At 47.8% G+C, this 25,431-nt stretch overlaps 1 protein-coding gene across 8 annotated transcripts in view; it reads left to right on the forward strand.

Annotated features, from left to right (window-relative positions):
- Positions 1–1,489: 1,489 nt before the first annotated feature.
- Positions 1,490–25,431, forward strand: part of PXYLP1 (2-phosphoxylose phosphatase 1) — a 69,381-nt gene continuing 45,439 nt past the window's right edge. Inside the window, exons 1-6 of one of the 8 annotated variants that reach the window (XM_068546005.1) lie at positions 1,490–1,559; positions 1,960–2,175; positions 2,756–2,901; positions 13,863–13,909; positions 14,331–14,396; positions 20,917–21,154. The gene's annotated coding sequence lies outside the window, so the exon portion shown is untranslated. Of the gene's footprint in view, positions 1,560–1,959; positions 2,176–2,755; positions 2,902–13,862; positions 13,910–14,330; positions 14,397–20,916; positions 21,155–25,431 lie in introns of those variants that run through there. The other 7 variants (XM_068546003.1, XM_068546004.1, XM_068546006.1 and 4 more) reach the window with 7 other exon arrangements.

Raw genomic sequence — 25,431 nt, forward strand, 5'->3', positions numbered from 1 at the left:
GGACAGTCAGTGGGGTTGTGGAGGGAAGGAGGAGAGGTGTTGGGTGGGGTGCGGTGGGCTGAGAGCCAGGTGGGAGAGTCTGGGGCGATGCTAAGGCGGACAGTGAAAGGACTTTGTGCTGGGAGGTGCGGCTCATGACTGGGAGGGGTTGTGTCAGTGGTCAGGGCAGGGAGGAGCCGAGCACAGTGTGGCATCCCAGAAATGGGGTGAGAAAAGCAGGTTATCAGGATTTAGAAGCAAAGCCTCTCTGGACATTGAGCCTTCAGCTGAGGAAGGCAAACCAGGGGGCTGCGTAAATGGTGAGACCATAGAGCAGATGCAATTGGGAGCTGGCAAGAGATAGAATTTGGTGCTGGGAGTGCTGAACTGAGATGGAAAGTTCTAAGCGGAAAACCAGAGAGTAGGTAGAAATATGGGTAAAGTATCTCCGTGTCGAGTGTGGATTTGGGAGCCATCAATACAGGAGTGAAAGCGGAGGCCAAGTGAGAAACTCCTCCAGAAAGTGCGTCCGGGAGGTCAATGGTAAATATACTTAGGAGCCTATTTTCCGCAAGACCAGTTGCTCTAGGGCACGTAGGGGTCACTGCAGATCTTGAACTGATACCAAAGTCCTCTCTGACAGTCGCAGTTGGTCAGATCATCTCGCGCAGAGAAATCAGGTAGGAATCACCACCAGCTGGGACCCAACATTTGAAAGAAATGACCCCCAATACGATATCATATCAAGTTCAACTGCACGTCTCTCGGGTGTCTTAACAGGGAGTTACAGAAATCAGTCAAGTTCTCTGTGGCTCTCCAGTAGCTCCGAGAACGCTGAGAACCACGGGACGGTGAAGGGGTGGGGAGAGACGCTGCCCGGACCGCGACCTCGCCAGGGCGCCGGCAGGCCACCCAGAGACAGCAGCGTGAAGGTCTAGAGTTGACACACAGGGCCGGATGTGGTGGGAGCCGGAAGGGAAACGTGGAGTAGTCTGAGGGGGGAGGGGGCAAGGTGGCGAGAATCGTGACAGTTTGGATCAGTCACCGGCAATGGTGGACCCCAAACACGCGCGTCCAGCTCAGCACCGGCCCCCGGGTGGCGCCGGGTCAGGCACACTGTCCACAGGCACCCACACTAGGGCTCCAGGCCGTGTCTGTGTACCCGGCCTAGGCGTGCGTCCACGCATCCCTGATCCCGAGCCCCGCGTTGTTAGGCGCGCAGAGGCCCTGCGCCCCGGTGGCCGCGGTCCTCGCGCCCTCAGGGTGCCCGTGACCGTGACTTTCGCACGCTGGGATCTCTGAAGACTGGCCCGTCTCTGGGGCCTGTGTTTGACCTCCTCCAATCAGTGTCCTCTCCGCAGCCCCTTCTGCTCCCTTCCGGCCGCCCGGGCCGCACCGCATCGCCGCCTCTGGGGCGGAGCTCGAGGGCGGCGAGGTCACTAGGGGGCGCTGCGGGCCGTCGCGCTGCCCCGAAGTCGCTGCGCGCCGCCCTCGCCTCCCCCTGCGCCGGGCGGAGCGGGCGGCGAGCGCCGAACCGGGCGCGCTGTGGCGGAGCCGGGGCCGGGCCGGGACCATGGGCGGTGAGCGCGGCGCGGGCCGCGGTAGGGGTGGTTGCCTTTGAGGCTGAGCGGAGCCTCCCGCGGAGGCTCGAGGCGGGCGGGTGTCCCGGGGTGCCGGTCTTGGAGACCGAAGGGGTCCTCTGGACGCGCCAAGGCCGGGACGACCGGGCGTGACTCCGGTGCGAGAGGCGTGGGGGGTCGGGGGCGCGCTTGCGAGCACCGGGTCTGAACGCGGCTACTAAGCTCCCTCCTCCATCCCCGGCCCTTACCCAAACCCCGGCTCCAGACTCGCTTCCACTCCCCAAGCCGCCCCCCCACGCCCACGCGCCCGGATCCCAGTCCCCGCCTTCTCATCCACCGCCCCCTCTCCTAGCCCCAGCGCCCCCTAACCCGGCCTACGATTCCGCCGCCCTTTCCCCAGGCCTTTGCCCCGCAGCCTCCGGTGGGTGCCTCCCTTCACCCGCGCTGCGTCCTGCTTCTCCACCTCCAGCCCCGCACCTCGCCAGCCTCCATCCGCGGTCCCGCCCCTCCAGCCCGCTCCTGCCCGGCCCCCGCACTCCTGCCGCCTGATTCCTGCCGGAACTGGAGCTCGCAGGATCCCCCCTTCCCCGGCCGTGGCGAGCCAGCTGGTCTCCAGGTAAGGAGGCTGCGGTGACGGCAAGTTCTCTGCCGTCTTCCTCGGGGGTGGGGCCGGCTCCTGCCGGCAGCTACCTGCGCCCGGCGCCCCCGGGAGTCCCGGGGCCCAGCGGAGGGGGCCGCTGCGTGCGCAGGTTAACATTCCGGGATGCTCAGGTTAGGACTGCGTGGTTTACACCCCCCGGCGTTGGTTTTGCTCGTGAACTTGCTTAGGTCGCAGTCTTTTAAAGAAGCCGGCTTTGTTACACACACGAAATTGGTTGTGCTTCGAGCTGGTGGCCTTCTTGGCGGCTGCAGCGGTCTTTCAAGGTGTAAGTGTGGGTCGTTAAAGGATTAGCAGTGCCGGAGGATGTGGAGCCATATTTTCCCGCTTAGGCGGGACGTTTCGTGGGGAGGGAGGACATCACCGCCTGGGTGGCCAGTGCCTTCGTGGGAAGACAGGGATGCTTTGTAAGCATTCGAAAAGTAAAATCAGGAGAGTTGCGGAATCAGATCGCGTGCGAATGGGCAAGTGTGGGGTGGACGGCCAAAGGAGCCTCAAGAAGGCTCCACAACTTCGGGACATCTGTTGCTATTTGCAGAAGGCCGGCGGGTGAGCCCGAGTGTGGAGCAGGCAGTGCCCAGCCAGCCTCACAGACGTGACGTGACTGCGGACGGAGCTTGGCAACTCCTCCTCGGAGGTGTTGGTGCCCCGTCTGGACATCTGTGCGAAGAGGATCTAAAGCAGGTGGTTTTTTTTTTTTAATTTATTTACTTTATTTTATTTATTTTTGGCTACGTTGGGTCTTTGTTGCTGAGCACAGGCTTTCTCTAGTTGGGTGAGCGGGGGCTACTCTTCATTGCATTGCGTGGGCTTCTCATTGCGGTGGCTTCTCTTGTTGTGGAGCATGGGCTCTAGGTGCGCAGGCTTCAGTAGTTGTGGCGCACGGGCTTATTTGCTCCGCAGCATGTGGGATCTTCCCAGACAAGGGCTCGAACCTGTGTACCCTGCATTGGCAGGCGGATTCTTAGCCACTGCGCCACTAGGGAAGTCCTAAAGCAGGTGGTTTGAAAAGCCTCGTGTTCCCTGGAGAGAGGTGGAGATGCAGGGTGACAGCCAGAAAGCCAGTGCATGAACCTGCCCCATCGCTTCTCCTGGCTTTCATCAAGTCTTGGATTAAGTTAATTGCCTATTTTAGAGAAAGGGCTTGTAGGAGTCATGTCTCTTCTACAGATCAGCTCCTGGCCAGCCCGCCCTCACTGATGACGCTTGGGAGCCTACTTTTGGGCACCAGGGCCTAGATGGGCCACCTGACCTTCGGAGCACTGCATTTGGAGCATTTGCGGCACTGAGATATCTGCAACTCTTTCTTTTTAGTGATTGACTCGAAGAGTAATTAGCTCAATATTCGTTCACTGTTGAGTAGTGAATTAGTAGGTAATTAGCCCAAGGTCACACTGGGGCTGGGTAGGCTCCCTCTGAGTGCCCACACACTCCTGTGGGTATCTCCTCAGCCCTCGCCAGGTTGCTGTGTGATGAGTTGTTGAACATCAGATGCCCCACTGCCCAGGGTCACCTTCAGCGGTGGGGTGGAACCATCTTTGTGGCCCCAGCACCCAGCCTGGCACCGTCTAAGTGACCGGTACTCAGTGTTTGTCTAGTAAAGAAGTGGTTGTCTTTCCTGATTCCAGGCTGAGTCCATTACCCATGGTTTTCCGTTGTGCTGCACTGTTTCCAAAACATTATCCTTCGATTCATCAGATTTTAAAGAAATATCTTATCTCAACAGAGACAGTCATTTCTGTGTGTATTTGGGGCAGAGAGCTCAATTTATGGGTCAGGCTTTGACAACTGGGTCTCTAACCTCAGGGGGCACTCCAGAATTTCCACGAAGAAAAGCAGTTGTCCTCATGCCACAGCTAGGGTGAGAGGGTGATGGGCACTGTGGAGAGCTAAGGCTTTCTGCTGAGGGGTGAGTCCTCCACAGCTTAATCTCTAGGGCCCTGAGCTGTGGCCGCAGCCCCCTTCAGCATCCCTCATCCCCGCGCATGGTGGGGGAAGCCACTTGTGGAGCCCCGCTGGCTGCTTCAGACGACAGCATCTTCACTCCAGTGGATGCTGCCCACCCCAGGCAGAGCTGGGAGCACCTCTTCTTGCACTTTTTGGGCAATCTGATTTGCTGTGCTGTTGGGGGGAAGGAGGCTGGTGTTTGGGGAAGGTGTTTCTGTCTGTGGGAGGTGGCCGTGACCCACTGGCAGGTAGATCAAAGTCTAGCTCTTCGGCCTCTGTCAAAGGCCAGCTCTGGAGAGAACGGCCAGAGGCCAAAGGGGTGGGAGCAACCTGTGTTCCCTTTTTTCAGGAGTATGGAAAGGGCTGGAATTCAGAATGTCACTTTGATGCGGGAACCCGCACTGCCCACAGGTTTACAGCTGTCATGGGCTTATCTTCCTCACCTGGACTGTCTGTGTCTCCAGGTCTGGCTCATACCCAGGATAACTGCAGCTGGTGAAAATCTGTTTTCTAGAAGACATTTAATTAATGCCTGCAGTTTGTGAGTGAGAGAGAAAGGGGGGGAGGGAGAGAGGAAGAGAGAGAGAGAACTTGCTATATGGAGGGGGTAGGAAAAAGGGTAGCAGAATAGCCAAGGTCCTGAAAACTCACAGAGGTAGACTTCAGCCTTGGGACGAGGCTCTGGGTTGGTGGATGAGGACGTGGGTCCACATTCAGGTGGAGGGGTTGCCATTCGGAGCAAAGTCACTGTGATAGGAAAAACGGCCCCACAGTTACCTGAAATAAGGTGTGCTGGGCCCACTGTTCTGCTTCCTAGAAAGCCTTGAAAGCCAGGTGAGGGCTGGACATAGTGAGGTGGGAGAGCACTGAGCCATTTGAAGTTTTGGATGAGGGTTGTGCCCCTTTGGAAAAGGTGGCTTGAGTGATGACATTGGTCTGGGGTCTGGCCTGGGGGAGCCAGCTCACACCTGAGATGCGGTGTGGGGGAGTGTTCAGGGGTGTGGCCAAAAGAGATGCGGCTGGGAGGGTCTGTGCCCCTGCACTTAGGGGGTGGAGGAGAGACAACAGCTGCCTTCTGGTAGGATGGTGGGCCTGTTGGCAGAAGCAGCCTCCCACAGACTCTTCTTGAGCCTGCTGGGCAGCCTTGCAGATGGAGTAGGGCCTGCTAAGGCCCCTCAACCTGGAGATCCTGCAAGGCAGCCATGAGGAGGCACCCGTGAACCGGGAGTGACCTGTAGGTCTGCTCTGAGTGCAAAAGGCAGGAGGGCCAGGGTGGCCTAACTAAGCCACAGACTCCAGGATAGTAAGCAGCCTTCATCCCTAGAACCAGGAGGCTGCTCCGAATCTTCTTGGGCCTTGGTTAGGGGGGCCACTGGCTTTGGAAAAGAAACAGGGCTATCAGTAATGAAGAGAGGAGACATCGCAGGAGCATGGAGGATGTTAATGATTTTTTTTTTTTTTTGGTAAGATATTCGCCATGTATTTTTTCTTTAGGTCTTTTTTTTTTTAAATTTATTTTTATATTGATTTTTGGCTGTGTTGGGTCTTTGTTTCTGTGCGAGGGCTCTCTCTAGTTGCGGCAAGCGGGGGCCACTCTTCATCGCGGTGCGCAGGCCTCTCACTATCCCGGCTTCTCTTGTTGCGGAGCACAGGCTCCAGACGCGCAGGCTCAGTAGTTGTGGCTCACGGGCCCAGTTGCTCCGTGGCATGTAGGATCTTCCCAGACCAGGGCTCGAACCCGTGTCCCCTGCATTGGCAGGCAGATTCTCAACCACTGCGCCACCAGGGAAGCCCGCTGTTAATGATTAAAAAGGCATTGAGGGCTTCCCTGGTGGCGCAGTGGTTAAGAATCTGCCTGCCAATGCAGGAGACACAAGTTCGAGCCCTGCTCCTGGAAGATCCCACATGCTGCGGAGCAACTAAGCCCGTGCGCCACAACTACTGAGCCTGTGCTCTAGAGCTTGCGAGCCACAACTACTGAGCCCTCGTGCCACAACTACTGAGCCCGCGTGCTCTAGAGCCCGTGCTCCACAAGAGAAGCCACCACAATGAGAAGCCCATGCACCGCAATGAAGAGTAGCCCCTGCTCACTGCAACTAGAGAAAGCCCGCGCGCAGCAGCGAAGACCAGACACAGCCAAAAGTAAATAAATAAAATTTATTTAAAAAAAAAAGGCATTGAGAAAGGACTTGGAGGAGCCTAGTTGTGTGGTTCCTGCAGCCAGGAGGCAGCCTTCACCCATGTCCTCTACTCCGCAAGGAGTATCTGGGATTCACCCCTGCATTCCGGCCCCTCCCTCCCTCCCTCCTCGTCCCTCAGCCCCATCCTCCTGCACTGCACACATTGATCGAGCCACCTCTGTGCTGGTACTAGGGTGGAGGAGAGGTTGGGCAACTCAAATATCTAGTGGTAGCAACTTAGGAACTTGCAAATTCTCTGTGTATTTGCGTAGTCACTTCCCCAACGTATGTGTTCATGTTTCTGTATTATGAGGCATCCTTTTGTCATCTGCTTACCACTCTCTCTATCTCTGTGTGTAACCCACTTCCTTAGAGAGAGCCACAATCAACAGCATAGAAACCAGAGCTTTAAAGAACAGACTAAGATGAAAATTATTGCACCGGGTTCTGACACCGCCTCCCCCTCCTCTCCTCTCCTGTGTGTGGTCAGAGTCATCATTTACACCCAGTTTACAAATAGTTTGAATACTATTTGAACTGCCCCTCAATTACATGGAGACATGTGTCTTTCCAGCTAACAGAAACCACAGCTTACTTTCCTAGACCCACCTCATTCTTGGATCTAACACCAAACTTCAGGCCTTCAGAGATAGAGCAGTATCATTTTGAGCTTTTTAATTATAAAGCTCAAATGAAGCTCTGTTTGCTAATTGTGTTGGCTGCTAATATAGGAGAATTTGAAGTTAGAATGAGACATTCACTGCCTTGTTAACTTTTTATGCTTCTGAAATGAAAGGAGCAGTTGGATTAAGGTAGAGAAAGTAGAAATGTCTGGAAACTCAGAAGTGATAACAGAGGGACACAGTCTTACAGAAATAAATTAAGCTTTAAACATTGTTACTGAAATGTGGAGAGATATAAATAGGAACTACTGTAGAAGTATATGCAAGTACAGAATTTTGACAAGTATAGATTGATAGGTAATAGAAATTCTGGTCTGTCATTTTATTGAAATATATTAATTATTATGATCATATACTATGCTTATGTAGTAGCTTGCCATTTAAATAGGCAACTATGTCCATGATCTTGTTCAATCCTTCTAGCAAGTCTGGGATCTTCTTAGAGGTGGAGACATTGGACCACAGAGTATTTATAAGAGTTTCCCTAGAATTCAGATCTCTTGAGTGGAGAAATACTATGTACCTAGATGTTCCTGCTACAGTTGCTTGATAACTCAGTGTGGTTACATAGTTATTTGAAAATTACAGAACATCTTTACAATGTTCTGTAAGTCAAACAAACAAAAACGGTGTATGCTTAGCACCATCAGAAACTGTCTGGAAGGATTTTTCAGGGTTTGTGGAGGTCAGAGTTTCTCTCTTTTTATTTTAATTTAATTTTTTTTTAATCGAAGCATAGTTGATTTACAATGTTGTGTAGAGGTTCTCTTCTGATTACTTCCTAATACAGAAGTTCCTGTGATTGTGTACTCAGCACAGTGCAGTGGTTCAGCGCGTGGGCTCTGAAGCCAGATTGGCTTTAAATCCTGGATTCATCATTATTAAACTTGTACCCTTGGACAAGTTACTTAACCTCTCTATGCCTTGGTTTCTTCTCTTTTGTGAAGTGGAGGTGATGATAATAATACCTACTTCATGGTATTGTTGCGAAGCTGAAATGAGATAGTACATGACAAGGACTTAGAACACATAGTACATGCTTAAACGTTAGCTGTTTTTTGTTTGTTTTTGTTTTTGTTTTTGTTTTTTTTACTATTCATTCATTCCTTAACGTATTCATCCAAAAAACATTTTTGTTACCAACCGACTGCACTGAGATGGTGGGTATAGGATGACGGATAAGATACGCATAGCCTCTGTCCTCATGAAACAGAGGATATCATACTTAAGTTCACAGTGAAGGACAGGAATAATAGCGCAGGCATTTCCCAGGCACTCACCTGGCTCCAGGCAGCCTTTTATGGCCATGAGAGGCTGCGGTGTAGCCTATAAAGGGTTCACCATGACTGGGGGTGGTGGCAGGCGGCTACCAGATGATCTTCAGCTGGTACACAGTGGTGACGTGGCCTTGCCAGCTGTTGAAGACAGGCACTCATTTGACTGGTCTGTGTCTGACACATGCTGGTTGTTCACCTTTTAACTATCACTCTTGGCCTCAGGTTGTTAGTGGGACGCATGATAAGAGACTGTAAACCCAGTGTTTACTCACCTGGTTTGCCAGCGCTATTCTTGGTCCTGGTCGACAGCACCAGATGCCCTGACCACTGTTCTGGGCTGGCTCTCTAGCAGCCCCGGAAGCCCACGATTCTATCAGAGACCCAGTTCTCTGCGTGAGGAATGGCACAGCTGCCCCTGAGGGCGGGTAGGGGACTAACCTGAGGCAGAGGCCAGACTACTGCTCAAACACAAAATCCAACCGAGTAAATGTGAACATCTAATTGGCTTTATTCAATTGAATTGGGCAGCATCGCATCTAGTAAATAGAAGCCCCCTCTGAGGGGCTGCACAAAATAGAAGGTTTTTATAAATCGAAGGAGGGAGGGGCAAGGAGGCTATTAGTAAAAGAAAGTCAAGGGTTGCTTCAGGCCAGGTCACCTTCTTCTGGGTGAGGGTCAAGGGTCTATCATGTCGTTTACCTCTACTTCCTTTGGGGGATGCGGGGGGATAGAGGGGACCCATGTGACAGATTATGTCATTGGTGCTGGCCAGAAAATTCCATACTGGCCAATTAAGATTACATTTCTGGGGAAGGCTGAAGCTGCAGTTAGGTTAGGTAATAAAACTAGGTTTGAGTTAAAACCCATGATAATGGGTTTTAACACAAGTAATGCCATTTTGGGCCTGTGGTTTTCTCTTTAACACTATCATGTGTCCTGTGTCTGCCATAGCTGGAATCTTCTTCATCTGAAGGTCTCTGGGAAACTGTTGATAGGCTTGGGTTTAATAAGAGGTCCTGGAAAGGGAGGTTCCTTCCACCTCAGACCTCACCCTTCCTTGCTCCATGTGTCCTACAGAGAAACTCCAGCGTGGCAGCCTGCCCAGCTAGCCCTTGCCATCCTGCGGTGGCCCCCAGCGGTGGGCTGAGGACTAGAGAAACCTGTGATTGCTGCCTCAGAACTTGAGCGCTTCTCTGCCTTGCGTGATTAGCACACCCGCTGTTCTACACTGGAGTTCTTTGTACTCATAAGTCAGCAGACTGGAAACCTGATAATCAGTTCTCTTATTGGAGAGCCTGCTTATTTTATTCATTTTTAAACTTCTGGAATCTGAAGTCAATAAGGCTTTGTCTTTTTTTCTTAAAACACTTTCCCCATTCTTGGAAAGTAAAGAAATGGCAAATAATGCCATTCATTAACAACAACAACAAAAAAATTTGTGTGTAGGCAGCATTGAGTTAAAAGGAGGAAAACCTTTTCTCTAGTTTCTGATTTGTTCCCTAGCTGCTCTAACTTCTCTGGTTTGGTTGCCTCTTGATTTCCCAGATGGGGTTGACTTCTGTCACCAGTTTGTCTCCATCACAGTTCTTAAAGGAAACACAGACCTGAGAATCGGAGCTTGGACATTTATGGTTGAAGGTCATGGCTTAGAGGTTTGATTCTTCTGGCTCTGTCTTCAAGGTGAAAAATTACTCTGTCTTTGAGAAAGAGAGTATATTTTAGGAGATCCTAATATCAACAGGCAGGAGGATCTAAGCCAGCCTGCCTCATCCTCGGTTCACATAATTTCCAGCATTTCTAAGTTAGCGGCGTGTGAGTTTTTATGTTCTCCTCTTGTGCATCTTGCTCTAATGACTGCTGATTATCTTGAAACAGTTGCATTAATTGATGGTGTTTAGGGACTCAACGTTCAGTAAGTAATTGCAGTTGGCTGGCTCCGCTGAGCATTGCACGTTCCTGCTACTTGCTTTTTTAGCTTGAGGGGTGTTTGCTGTGTGTGCCCAGTGCCAGAAGGGGAGTGGGGAACTCCTTGCCTCAGGGCGCACCCACCGTCCAGTGCTCACCCTGCCGCCACCCGCAGGACATTGTGTGTCACTGCAGCATCCGTTCCCACTGCATGCAGATTGTCTGCTCAGGGACCTTCTCCCCAGCTTGACTGGGAGCTTCTGGAGCGTAGGGGCTGCACCCAGCTCACCCCTGAATCTTCATCCTTAGCCCAAGAACTGGCATAAAACAGGCCTCAATAAAGGTTGGGTGAATGAATGAATGAATGGTTGCATAGCAGTTAGGATTGTGTTTGGCTGCAAAGTAACAGAAAACCCTACCTTAGTGGCTTAAGTAGATAATGGTTTATTTTTCTCACGTAACAAGATGTTTGAAGGTAGGTGGTTGCTGGCATTGGTTTCAACAGCTGATGTCTGTCTGGACTGACACTCTTATTTTCTTGGCCTTTTCTTCATGATGGCAAGATGGCTGCTGCAGGAAGGAGACACTGACATTCCATTGGCCAGGGCTCAGTCAGATGACCACACCTCCTGCAAGGGAGGCTGGGAAATGTGGTCCAGCCCTGTGCCTAGGAGGAAGAGGAGATGGGTTTCATGGTGAGCTGGCCATCTCTGCCACACTTTCCCTCCCCCGTCCCCCACCAAATCAAGATTCTGTTGGCAAGGAAGGAATGAATATTGAGGGGCAACTGGAGGTGTCTGTCTTGGAAAGAAATGCTGTGCTAAGAAAGCTCCAGACAAAAATAGTCTCTATTCCCAGATCATCTGTCTTAAATCCTGGCCTCTGTTCCCGCCTTTGGGAACCGGACTAACAGGACAATGGAAAGCCCTCATTATCCCTCTTTCTTGACTCAGGCCATGTTCTTAACAGCTTTGAGGGAGTGAGTCCTAGTGGATACCCTTCAGCAGTTGGAGGTTACCCCAGAAGAAATGGCCTTCAGCCTCCTCGAGACCAGAGGAGCCTCTGAGAACTCGAGCCTGTGAGAACTCGAACCTGTGAGAGCTGCTTGCTCATGAGCCTTCCAAGTGCCCCCACTCACCCAGCCTCCCAACGTTTCTCCTCCTCTCCATCCCCCACCCAGCCCCCCTCCAGAGAGGAGGAGAGGCCACAGCAGAGGGACCTCAGCTTCCCACTTAAACCCACTGAGAAGCATTTTCCTACCACTTCTTGCTATCTTTTCTCGGTTACCTTGTTGGTCAATGGTTCATTGATCTATTGGGCTTCAGTGCTTTGTTCTTGTTCAGTTTGCTGTAGGTTTCAGTGACAGGTGCTTCTCCATCCACAGCATCCTTCTCGGTGTCCTTTCTTCCCTCCGTCCCTTCCTTCTTCCCGCACACACCTAATGAGTACCTGCTGCCTTCTCAGCTCTGCATCCACCGAGCCCCGGGGGAGGTAGGCAAGGAAGCTGACACAAGCCTGTGGCGTTGAGGAGTATTGTGGGAGGGCTGTGGTTGCCCAGTGTGGGGGGACCTCACCCAGCCTTGGGTTTAGAGAAGGCTTCTGGGGGGAGGTGGGATTTGAGCTGAGTTTAAGGATGAGCTAGAGGTAACGAGGTCAAGAAGGCATCTGGGCCAAGAGAGTGAAATGGCACAGACGCTGAGTTGGCGGAAGGGGCTCTTGGGGTTGGGGGGAACGGTGAGGAGTGCAGTGCGCTGGAGTTGACGCACTGGGACGTGCGTCATTCACTCATTACACACTCCTGTGCTCCAGGCCCTGGGGTTAGAGCAGTGGACAAGGCAGATTAAGTCCCAGCCCCAAGGGAGCTCGAGGTCTGGGCTCTAATGGGGGATGAGACTGCAGAGGAGGGTGGGCTTGGCTGCTGTCCTAGACTCTGCTCGGAAGGGTTTGCTGTTGGAGGCCGAGTAGGATGTGGGCCCCGTTGCTTGTGCCATCGCCTCTTGTGCCCTGTCCCTCTGTCTCCAACTCCCGTCTTGGTCCTTTGCATTACGCAGTCTATAAAAATAGACGCTGGCACCAGAACATCAGCGTGTAGTTGGTGAGGAAAGCTGGAAACTGTCGCTACATATCAAGATATGCGCCAGCTAGATTTTTGGTGGAGCTCATTCTTGGAGCCCCAAGGATAAGGTCCTAAAGTTTGCTTCAATTTTTTTTTTCTCCTTTCAACTCATACCAAAACTTCTGGCCACTTGGCTCAGAATGAATATGTATTGGTTGTGCCGATTCCCCACCTATGAGCTCATTGGAATGAACATTTAATGCTGAAATCCACCAAGTGAGGACTGGCCTTGCCCTGGGCCGGCCTGATCGGAGGGGCTGAGTCATCTCCACAGGGCAGTCCATCCAGGGTTCGTGTCCAGGTGAGGACCGTGGTCAGCACTACCTGAGAAGGGACCAGCTCTCACCAGCCTGAAAAGTTTTGCTCATCTCCCCAAGGAGAGGAGGGCTGAGCCAGGGTTTGGAGGAGCTGTCAGCTGCCTTTTCTGTGACGAATGGGCGCAAGCGTGGTACTTTCATTCTCCCTTCCCAGCCCTGTTTATTAAGGTGGAATTGACAGTGCTGGGGGCGGGGTGCGGAGTGCAGAGAGAGGAAGCTTCATGCTAGTCTGAGCTCAGGGCTGAATGAAGGGCACTTTGTTTCCAGATAGAGGGATCTCAATCTGTAGGCCAGTCCTATGGTGTTTATTGGGTACCTTTTTGGAGCCAAGTGCTGTAGGGAACGTGCATAATAATAAAACGAGGAGAGGGAGGATCCTTACAACCTGTGATGTTGTGATTTATAATAAGAAATATATATTTGTTCTTTGTCACTGTTTCTGGCACAGAGCTCCTACAACTCTTGATATTTCCTAGAGGAGACCAGAAAGGTGTCTTTTATTATGTTAATGAGGTGACTTTTGGAAAGCCCCCAGGGAACCTGAGGATGGGGGCTGGTTGCCAGGAGAACCAACCTTGTGATTAAAGGATTGGAACTTTCAGTCCCACCCCTGACCTCTGGGCAGGGGTTGGGGGCTGGAAGTTGAATCAGTTGCCCTTGGTCAATGATTTAATCAGTTATGCCTATGTAATGATGATCTTGGTTCTTGTCTTCTTTGAAAAAAAAATTTGGAAAGCGATGGAGATTGTAAAGCAGGTAAAGTGTTTATTAGAAGCAGAGTACGTGTGAAAAGGACACACGGGTGGACTCAGAGGGAGAGTTGCCCTTTTCGGGTGACTTAAATTGCTTATATGGGGCATTTTTCCAGGTTTCCCCTGGCCAATCATCTTGCTAGCTGTCCGTATCTGATCTGATTTAGGGCCCTGCCCAATGTGTGCGCGCATCTTTTAGCCAAGATGGATTCCAGTGTGAGGGTTTCTGGGAGGCTGGCAGGACATATTACGGGCTGACACCTCCTCCCTTCCCTGACCCCTGGGCAACCTTTCTGTGCACATGTAGTTTGGGAGGTCTCCTTGACCCCAGGAATGAGAAATATGTGGCTTCCTTTTTCACCCAAGCAGGGATCAGCTCCTGCAGAGAATTATCTTTGTCTTGAAGTATCTGTCCTCAGGAGACAAATTCCAGCTTCTCAGCTGGGACCCATCTATCTCCTCCCTCAGTGATGCCTCCATAACAACCCAGAGGACACAGGTTGGAGATCCTCCAGGTTGGTGAATGCATGGAGATGTAAGGAGAGTGGGAGAGAGTGGGAAAGCTATAACACCTTTCCCACTTACCTTGCCATGTGCATCTCTTCCATCTGGCTGTTCGTGAGTCATATCCTTTTGTAATACACCGGTAATCTAGTAAGTAAATTGTTTCTCTGAGTTCTGTGAGCCTCTCTAGCAAATTAATTGAACCCAAAGGGAGGGGGGTCGTTGGAACCTTCAATCTATAGCCAGTTAGAAGCACAGGTGACAACCTGGATTTGCAATTGGCATCTGAAGTGGTAAGGGGACAGTCTTGTGGGATTAAACCCGTAACTTGTGAGATCCGAGGCTATTTCCAGGTAGATGGTGTCAGAGTTGAGTTTGTCGACTGAAAAAAATGCATAACCTAAAATTTGAGAATTATGTTTTATTTGGCAGACAAAACTGAGGACTTAAGCCCAGGACACAGCATCTCAGATGCTCTGAGAGACTGCTTCTGCAGAGGTAAGGGAGGAGCCGGGATATATAGGAATTTTTGCTACAAAGATCACACAGTCAGAACATCAAAAGATTACTGTTAATTAAAGAAAACCAGATATCTCAAGTTAAAGAATTTAGTGCTTTTCTATGTATGGGAAGATGCAAAAGTCAGGGCTCACTGAAATCATTCCTTTGATACGCACCTCAGCTATCTAGGGCCAGTATCTTGTGCTTTCTCATCCTGAGTCTCCTCAAGGTGCACCTTGGGGGGTGGGGTGAACAACCAGCTGGTGTTGGAGAAATGCTTGGTGCTGTGGGGAAGAAAACCCCACACACATTGGAATTAGATGAAGAATCATTAATACCCTAAGTGCTTTCCAGGAAATATCTAATCCCTTCCACAAACCCAGGAATGGGGAATTTTACATTCCCCTAGAATGTAAGCTCCACGCGGGTAGGAATTTGGACTGATTTGGTCACTACTCATCCCCAGTTTCTATGACTGTACTTGCCATATAGCAGACGCTCAGTAACTGTCTGTGGGATAAATAATTGAATCACCATTTACAGGTGAGGCATCTGCAGCTCAGAGAGGTAAGGCAACTTGCCTGAGGTGCCACAGCCTGGATCTCAATCCCAGGGGAGGTATCATGAGCTGCGGCTTGGGGTTCCCAGCCCTGTTGCCCTTGGAATACGGATTACTTCTAGGATAACGCTGACCAAGTGCAGCACAACTGTGACAAAACCTTGAGTTGAGTGGCCCGGAAGGTGGTCTGTCTTCTTTCTGCCAGTGCCTTGTAACTCGAGGGTAGGATGAATATGCAGGATGTACCCATCAGCAGAGAGTGACGTTTCCATAATGCCACCTTCATCCTGTCATGGATGCGTTCAGGAACCTCCCATGGCTACTTTCTCCTGCGGGAACCTAGTCTGGTCCCAGCAGTTCTCCACCTGTTCACTGATGAGTCACTGCGTAAAGCCTGTCATCAGTCGACAGTTCAGGGAGGAGTTGGCTGCCCACCCCCCCCACCCCCGGCTCTGTACCACTGCACACAACCTTTATCCTCCTCCAAATGCCTGCTCACATCAGGCGTGCCCACTGATGTCCTCCTTGCCCTTTTAGTTTTAACACAGTTTCTGCCGCTTCCCTGAAGCCCTCTCTGGCCATTCTAGCACAAGCCACTGCCATCCCCCTGAAGCCCCAGTCTGTTTGTACAGTGCATTTCCTAATGGTGTTCCTAGAACCCTGAATTCTGCAGTGTGATGGGGCTTCTGCTGAGTGGGGCATGAGGCCCCTCCTAGCATACTCTGCCTTTATCTTTCTAACACATCAAGTTCCATGTTGCATTGCGTTTTGTTTTTCTTTAACATCTTTATTGGAGTATAATTGCTTCACAGTGGTGTGTTACTTTCTGCTTTATAACAAAGTGAATCAGTTATACATATACATATGTTCCCATATCTCTTCCCTCTTGCGTCTCCCTCCCTCCCACCCTCCCTATCCCACCCCTCTAGGTGGTCACAAAGCACCGAGCTGATCTCCCTGTGCTATGCAGCTGCTTCCCACTAGCTAGCTATTTTACGTTTGGTAGTGTATATATGTCCATGCCACTCTCTCACTTTGTCACAGCTTACCCTTCCCCCTCCCCATATCCTCAAGTCCATTCTCTAGTAGGTCTGTGTCTTTATTCCCGTCTTGCCCCTAGGTTCTTCGTGACCTTTTTTTTTTTTTCTTAGATTCCATATATATGTGTTAGCATATGGTATTTGTTTTTCTCTTTCTGACTTACTTCACTCTGTATGACAGACTCTGGGTCCATCCACCTCACTACAAATAACTCAATTTCGTTTCTTTTTATGGCTGAGTAATATTCCATTGTATATATGTACCACATCTTCTTTATCCATTCATCTGTTGATGGATACTTAGGTTGCTTCCATGTCCTGGCTATTGTAAATAGAGCTGCAATGAACATTTTGGTACATGACTCTTTTTGAATTATGGTTTTCTCAGGGTATATGCCCACTAGTGGGATTGCTGGGTCATATGGTAGTTCTATTTTTAGTTTTTAAAGGAACCTCCATACTGTTTTCCATAATGGCTGTATCAATTTACATTCCCACCAACAGTGCAAGAGTGTTCCCTTTTCTCCACACCCTCTCCAGCATTTATTGTTTCTAGATTTTTTGATGATGGCCATTCTGACAGGTGTGAGATGATATCTCATTGTAGTTTTGATTTGCATTTCTCTAATGATTAATGATGTTGAGCATTCTTTCATGTGTTTGTTGGCAATCTGTATATCTTTTTGGAGAAATGTCTATTTAGGTCTTCTGCCCAGTTTTGGATTGGGTTGTTTGTTTTTTTGATATTGAGCTGCTTGTAAATCTTGGAGATTAATCCTTTGTCAGTTGCTTCATTTGCAAATATCTTCTCCCATTCTGATGGTTGTCTTTTGGTCTTGTTTATGGTTTCCTTTGCTGTGCACCTAAAGCAATTAGAGAAAGAACAGAAAAACCCCAAAGTTAGCAGAAGGAAAGAAATCATAAAGATCAGATCAGAAATCAGTGAAAAAGAAATGAAGGAAATGATAGCAAAGATCAATAAAACTAAAAGCTGGTTCTTTGAGAAGATAAACAAAATTGATAAACCATTAGCCAAACTCATCAAGAAAAAAAGGGAGAAGACTCAAATCAATAGAATTAGAAATGAAAAAGGAGAAGTAACAACTGACACTGCAGAAATACAAAGGATCATGAGAGATTACTACAAGCAACTCTATGCCAATAAATTGGACAACCTGGAAGAAATGGACAAATTCTTAGAAATGCACAACCTGCCAAGACTGAACCAGGAAGAAATAGAAGATATGAACAGGCCAATCACAAGCACTGAAATTGAAACTGTGATTAAAAATCTTCCAACAAACAAAAACCCAGGACCAGATGGCTTCACAGGCGAATTCTATCAGACATTTAGAGAAGAACTAACACTTATCCTTCTCAAACTCTTCCAAAATATAGCAGAGGGAGGAACACTCCCAAACTCATTCTATGAGGCCACCATCACCCTGATACCGAAACCAGACAAAGATGTCACAAAGAAAGAAAACTACAGGCCAATATCACTGATGAACATAGATGCAAAAATCCTCAACAAAATACTAGCAAACAGAATCCAACAGCACATTAAAAGGATCATACACCATGATCAAGTGGGGTTTATCCCAGGAATGCAAGGATTCTTCTTCAATATGCGCAAATCAATCAGTGTGATGCATTGTGTTTTGGAAGAGGTTACTCTTTCAAAACCATTGGTCTCTTTATAATTTATCCTGTACCCACCTTGTGACTTCTTGCTTAGCTACATTGTAAATAAATTTTACAGCTTTCTTTCTTTCCTGATTTTAAACGTAAGACATGTCTACTTAAGAAAATTTGGAAAATGCAGAAGATTATCAAGGAGAAAAGAAATCTTCTAAGATCCCACCACCTGCTTAAAGAAATGTAAGCCAGTCTTCTGTCTTGAGATTGTTTGTTTTAATTAATTAATTAATTTATTTTGGCTGCATTAGGTCTTAGTTGTGGGATGTGGGATCTTTCACTGGGGCGCGGTCTCTTCATTGTGGTGCGCTGGCTTCTCTCTAGTTGTGACGTGTGGGTTTTCTCTCTCTAGTTGTGGCACACAGGCTCCAGAGCGCGTGGGCTCTGTAGTTTGTGGCATGTGGGCTCTCTAGTTGAGGTGCGTGAGCTCAGTAGTTGCGGCACACGGGCTTAGTTGCCCCGCGGCGTGTGGGATCTTCCCAGACCAGGGCTCAAACCCGTGTCCCCTGCATTAGCAGGCAGATTCTCAACCACTGCGCCACCAGGGAAGCCCTGTTTATTGTTTTAATAAGACCAATGGTTCTTTACAGATTCCATTCCAGTTAACCCTCTCACCAACAGTATGTGAAAGAACTCATCCCTGTCGAGACTAGCTTTCACTGGAGATGAACAATCTTTTATTTTTTTGCCTATCTGAAGGGTGAGAGATGCCATGTCATTTTAAAGTTTGTATATCTTTCCATCCTAGTTTTCCAAGCATATACATATATATTAGCGTCATGCAGTGCATGGTTCTGTGTGCTTTTTTTCTTTTTCACATTAAGTCACATTAAAATTTTCATATTTTCTTTTCCCAGTCATTGCGTTGTCCTCAAAAGCTCAGTTGTTCGGGGGTGGTGTCTTAACTGAACTGTTGCAGATCACCTGGAGTTTACTTCTGTCCTCGATCTCCAAAGACCCTGGGAATGACAAGGAAGAGAAAAGAAACCCTCTGTAGAGAATTGACACAGGGTCTCTCCAGTAAACTGGAGCCAAATTGAAATCTGAATTCGATGTTTGCTCAGGGGCTCACCCTGTAGGCATTTGGCAGGGAGGTGCCTAACGAATCACCATGAGCTCTTGTTTCATGTAGGTATCGAACACCATGTGTTCAGTGTTAAGAAGCCTCACCGGTTTCATATGTTCCGTTATAAAAAGCGCCCGGCTTTGTTTGTTGTTACAGAGCGTTTAACATCCGTGAAAATATCCAGGAGGCAGTGTAGTGTAATGGGAATAGCATTGAACTGCTGGTTCCAGATTCCAGCTCTTCCCCTGACTGCTGTGTAGACCTGGAGAAGACACTCAACCTCTTGGGTCTCCCGGGATCTGTGTGGTGAGGATGACCGGGGTGTGAGTAGATTTGGAAAGCCTGGTGGCAGATAGGCTAGTAGTTAGAGGCCAATTCTAGCTCAATATTAATGAGAATTCTAAGAATTTGCAGCTTCTAATAATGGGATTGGCTGTTGTGGTATCATAAAAAACTTAATAGTTGGTCTTTGTCCCAGGTTCCTGGCACACAGCTCCTAAAACCCTTGGAATCTCGAGTGCCAAGAGTGTCTTTCTATGCTAATGAGATGACAGGCTGTGGTGGGGAGGCTACGGAGCTTCAGGCTGAGGGCCTGTGTCTAAAAGACCGAGAAATGACTAAAGGGTTGTAATGATCAGCCCCACCCCGGAATTCCAGGTAGGGGAGAGAAGAGAGCTGGAGGTTGAATTCAGTCATCAGTGGCCAGTGATTTAATCACTCTTGCCTACATAAAGCCTCGATAGAAAACTCTAAACAGCGGCGTTCAGAGAACTTCCAGGTTGACAAACAGAAAGGTGCCGGGAGGGTGGCAAGCCTGGAGAGAGCGTGGAGCTTCTGTGCCCTTGCCCCATACCTTGCCCTTTGCAGTTCTTCTATTTGGCTGCTCCTGAGTTGTATCCTCTATAATAAATCTGTAGTAAGTAACAGAGTTACTTATTCTGTTTCCAGATTTGTGAGCTGTCCTAACAAATGATCAAACCTGAAGTAGGGGGTTGTAGGAACCCCCCTGGCTTTGTAGCCAAAGCAGGACAGAAGCGGCCAGCCTGGGGACCAAGACTTGTGACTGGCATCTGAAGTGGGGCAGTCTTTGGGACTGAGCCCTTAAACGTGTGGGGTCTGAAGCTAACTCTGGGCGGTCAGTGTCAGAAGCGAATTGAATTGTGGGACACCCAGAGCTGGTGTCCGGAGAACTGTAAAGTTGGTTGGTGTGAGAAAAAAGCCCCACACATTTGGTGTCACAGCTATTGTGAGTAAAAACAGCTGAGCTGAATATCGTCCTTCTCCAGAAATGTTCTGACGTGCCGTCAGCCGGCTCTGTGCCAGGCTTTGTCCAGTGCTGGAGACACACTTGTGAACAGAGAGACCCCGTCCCTGCTGTCGGGTGGCTTACGGTCAATCACAGGTGACAGCGGGCCAGCCAGGAATTTCAGCGTGCTTGGTTGTGTAATGACAGTGCTGAGAAGTGTCATGAAGGAGAAGCACAGGGTGACTTGACAGTATCAGACAGGATGCTGATCTAGATAGGGGAGTTCAAGGGCAGCTGCCCTGAGAAAGTGATCCAAGGGCTGATTGGGAGTCAGCAAGGTAGAGAAGAGGGAGGGACAGGAGAGGCAGCATGCCGGCCGGAGGAGGGCAGGGAGGATAGATTGCTGGTGACTGGAGTGAGCCTATTCTCTGTTCATTCATTCGTTCATTAATCCGACAAATATTGACTGAGGACCTTCTCTGGGCCAGGCATCGTTCCTGGCACTGGGGATACAAGAGCAAGACTAAAGTTCCTAGCCTCATGCCGCTCACTGTTGCTGCAAAACAAATCATCCTCAAACTGGATGCTTAAAGCAACCACCCTTTTACTCTCATTCTCATGGTTTGGAGGTGAACCGGGCCCAGCCGGTGATTCTCACTCGGATCTCTCACACAGTCATTCAGGCACTGGCTGGTCTGGAATCATCTGAACGTTCCCTTACTCACACGTCTGCTGTTAGGCATCCCCATCCCTGGCTGGTCTCTCACGTGGTCTCTCCTGTGTCGTGGCCTCAGAGCTCTGAAGCAAGTGACCCAGGAGAGAGCGAGCTAGGCAGAATCTGCATAGACTTTTCTGACCTGGTGTTGGAGCTCACACAGCATCATTTCTATGCCTTTCTACTCCTCCAGGCAGTCCAACGCTGTGCCCAAGGCCTAGAACCTACTCCTGGTGGGAGAAGTGACAGAGAATTTGTGGACATGCGTTAAAACCACCACGCTCTCATGCTCTGCTCTCCCGAGCGTTTCAGCCTTGGCTTCAAACTTACCTGCCTGCCATGGCTCACTCACCAGAGTCTTCCCGAAAGAAGGCAGTCTAATGGCCCCTGGGGGTTCCACCTCCCTCCTCTGCGCGAGCAGCTTCAGAAAGGTACAGTTTTCTCCACCTCAGGTTCTTTCCTGTGAGGGGTTGTGCCCCTTGTGGACTAGCACCGCAGGCATCTGCCCAGCTGCCCCACCTCCTAATGGGTTGTCAGAGGACAGGCATGGACACAGGTCCCAAGTCTCCAAGGAGCAAGGCTCTTCTGTGGGGCTGAGAGACGGCCAGGATGGCTGGAGGGCTCTCGTGCGTGGGCTTGAGGTGAGGCTGGGCCTGCAGGCCACGGGCAGGGTTTGGTCATCATCCCAAGAGCATTATGGGAAACAGAGTTCTCATGACCACCTGCTGGGAAAATGATAGAAGACCGTCCTTCTGGGGGCAACAAGACTTTGGTTGAACATGGTTTTAAATGAATCTGTTAGAATGGTTTGTTTTTCTTACAAAGGAAGATGTCAGGTATGTTCGTAACTTGAGAAAAAGAACCAGATCTCCATCCTGATTCGATCAGTCATAACAAGACTAGTGATATGGCAGTCTGCGGTTAGTTATCACAAGGTTGGCGGGCAAAGCCAATCTTCCATAACCAACAGTTCACAGCACTGCTACTGAACACGATCCACAGCAAACATTCCCACCACCGTGATGTCCTGTAATACACACAATAGTGCCCAACTAATAGTGCCACAGATTTTGGAAGATGACTATTAAGGCTCTAAATATTACAGGATAGCTCTTTGCCCTGTTTAGTAGACATACTTAGAAACTCAATTTAGAAACTCAGTTTTATGGTGAGAATACAGAATAGGTATTTGCTCATCTAGCCTGAGTTTGTGGAGACTGGTGAGTAAACAGGGATCGTGACTATCCCCGTGCTTGGCATTCTCAAAAGCTCTTGCATCGACAGCTTCTTCCTTCATGTTTCTCATTAAGCACCGCTGACTTTTTTTTTAGAACCCCTAGTAAAGTACAAGTAAGTATGACTCACTTTGGAAAACTTGAAAGGACCTGCCATCCACTGAGTGAGGTGGCTGTCTTTGTTCCGAGGTCTCTCCCTCTCTCAGCTCCAAGTTAGGGTTCAAGGCAAACATCATATTCCAGATCACAGAGTGATTTAAAGGTGTAAATAGTCAGAACTCTCCAGAAAATGTTGCCTGATACTAAGCTTAGGGGGTTAGCCCTAATCTGTACATTTAAATATTCCTAGAAAATGCTTGCTCCAAAGCAAAAAAAAAAAAAATGTATTGGTGTATTTTCAGGTGGGTAGCAGACCCATGAGCAGAAAGGAATTAACTGTTACTGAGTTACTGTGACTCAGGTGTTTCGTGAATATTTTGCTTAATCTTTATCAAAAGCCTATGTGTATGGGAGTTCCCTGGTGGCACAGTGGATAAGACTCCACATTCCCAATGCAGGGTGCCTGGGTTCGATCCCTGGTCAGGGAACTAGGTCCCACATGCGTGCTGCAACTAAGAGTTCGCATGCCACAAGTAAGGAGCCCACGTGTCGCAACTAAGACCCAGCAACTAAGACCAAATAAATAAATTTTTTTTTTTAAAAGCCTATGTATATGGACAAGTAACTGTTAGGATTAGTGTTAAGCTGCTATAACAAATAAACCCCCAAATTTCTGTGGCTTAACACAATAGATTATTTTTCCCTTACAAAAATGGTCCAGTTTGGTTCCAGGACAATGGGATCAAGGATGGTGGTGTGTGAAAGTGGTGGGAGCTCTGTTGCACACAGATTTGGGGCCCCAAGCTTGTGGAAGCTCTGCTTCTATAGCATGTGACTTTCAAGTTTGCCTTTCTCTCTTTTCTTTTGGTTATTTTATTTTTTAACACTGTACATTCATATTTACTCAACATCAATTTATATCCTATCTTCTTTTTTCCTCCAGTTTTATTGATATAATTGACATACAACATTGTGTTAGTTTATGGTGTACAACATAATGGTTTGATACGTGTGTATATTGCTAAATAGTCACCACAGTAAGTCTAGTTAATATCCATCACCTCACAGAGTTACAAAAATTTTTTTTCTTGTGATGAAAACTCTGAAGATCTACTCTCTTAGAAACTTTCAAATATACAGTAGAGTATTGTTAGCCATAGTCACCATGCTGTACATAACATCCCAAGAACTTACTTATCTTATAGCTGGAAGTTTATACCTTTTTACCACCTTCACCCATTTTGCCTAATGCCCACCCTTCACCTCTGGCAACCACCAATCTGTTCTCTGTTTCTGTGAGTTCAGTTTTTTGTGTTTTTTTTAAGATTTCACATATAAGTGAGATCATACCATATTTGTCTTTTTCTGTCTGACTTATTTCACTAAGCTTAATGCCCCCAAGATCCATGCATGTTGTCACAAATGGTAGAATTTCCTTCTTTTTCATGGCTGAATAACATCCCATTGTGTATGTGTGTGTGTATATGTAAAGAACCTAAGTGTCCATCAACAGATGAATGGATAAAGAAAATGTAATATATGTATATAGATGTAGATATAGATATATATCTTGGTTATTATAAGTAATGCCACAGTGAACATGGGATGCAGATATCTCTTTGAGGTAGTGATTTTGTTTCCTTCAAACATACACCCAGAAGTGGAATTACTGGATCATATAGTAGTTCTATTTTTAATTTTTTGCAGATCCTCCATGCTATTTTCTGTAGTGGCTGCACCAATTTACATTCCCACCAGTAGTGCGTATGGGTTCCCTTTTCTCCACACCCTCGCCAACACTTGTCATCTCTTGCGTTTTTGATAATAGCCATTCTAATAGGTGTGAGGTGATATCTCATTATGGTTTTGATTTGCATTTCCCTGATGATTGGTGGTATTGAACATCTTTTCAGGTACCTGATGTCTTCTTTGGAAAAATGTCTATTCAGTTCCTCTCCCTTTTTTAAATCAGATTTTTTTTTTTTGCAGCTGAGTTGTATGAGTTCTTTATATATAGTTTAGATATTAATCCCTTATTTGATATGTGATTTGCAAATATTTTAACTCATCACATAGGTTGCCTTTTCATTTTGTTGATGATTTCCTTTGCTGTACAGCAGCTTTTTAGTTTGATATAGTCCCACTTGTTTACTTTTGCTTTTGTTACCTTTGCTTATGGTGTCCATAGGAGCCAAAGGAGTTTACCCTCTATGTTTTCTTCTGGGAGCTTTATGGTTTCAGGTCTTATGTTCAAGTCTGATCCATTTTGAGTCAATTTTTGTGTATGGTATGAGATAGGGATTCAGTTTCATTCTTTTGCATGTGGCTGTACAGTTTTCCAATATCATTTATCGAAGAGGCTATCCTTTACCCATTGTATATTCTTGGCTCCTTTGTTGCAAATTAATTAATCATATATGCGTGGGTTTATTTCTGGGCTGTCTGTTCTATTGATCTATGTATCTGTTTTTATGCCAGTAGTATACTGTTTTGATTACTATAGTTTTATAATACAGCTTGAAATCAGGAAGTGTGATGCCTCCAGCTTTGTTCTTTCTCAAGATTGCTTTGGCTAATTGGGGTCTTTTGTGGTTCCTTACAAATTTTAGGGTTGTTTTTCTATTTCTGTGAAAAATGTCATTGGAATTTTGATAGAATGTGTAGATTGCTTTGGTTAGGATGGACATTTTAAGTTCTTCTAATCCATGAACATGGAATATCTTTCCATTTATTTTCCCTTCCGTTTCTTTCATCAGTGTCTTATAGTTTTCAGTGTACAGATCTTTCACCTCCTTAGCTAAATTTATTCCTGGTATTTTATTCTTTTTGATGCAATTGTAAATGGGATTATTTTCCTAATTTCTTTTTCTGGTAGTTCATTTTTAGTGTATAGAAAGGCAACTGATTTTTGCATATTGATTTTGTAGCCTGTACCTTTACTGAAATTGTTTATTAGTTCCAGGTTTTTTGGTGGAGTCTTTAGGGTTTTTTGTATGTAATATTACATCATCTGCAAATAGAGACAGTTTTACTTCTTCCATTCTGATTTGGATGCCTTTTAATTCTTTTTCTTGCCTAATTGCTCTGGCTAGGACTTCTAGTACTGTGTCGAATAAAAGTGGTGAGAGTGGACATCCTCATCTTGTTTCTGATCTTAGAGGAAAAGTTTTAAGCTTTTCACCATTATATATATGAGTACAATTGACCTTGAGGCTTGTATTTCATTACAACTTTAAGCTGAATCAGTCTAAATGGAGCTTATTACAGTGTTATTCCCTACTTTATGGGAAGGGAGCTGGGACTAAATAGCAGTTCAGATTCCTTCCAAGATAAATGTCTGTGATTCTTTGTGACCGTGTTCTTAGCTCTGCTTT

The sequence above is a fragment of the Eschrichtius robustus genome, chromosome 6 (genome assembly GCF_028021215.1).
Source record: "Eschrichtius robustus isolate mEscRob2 chromosome 6, mEscRob2.pri, whole genome shotgun sequence".
Lineage (NCBI taxonomy): Eukaryota > Metazoa > Chordata > Mammalia > Artiodactyla > Eschrichtiidae > Eschrichtius > Eschrichtius robustus.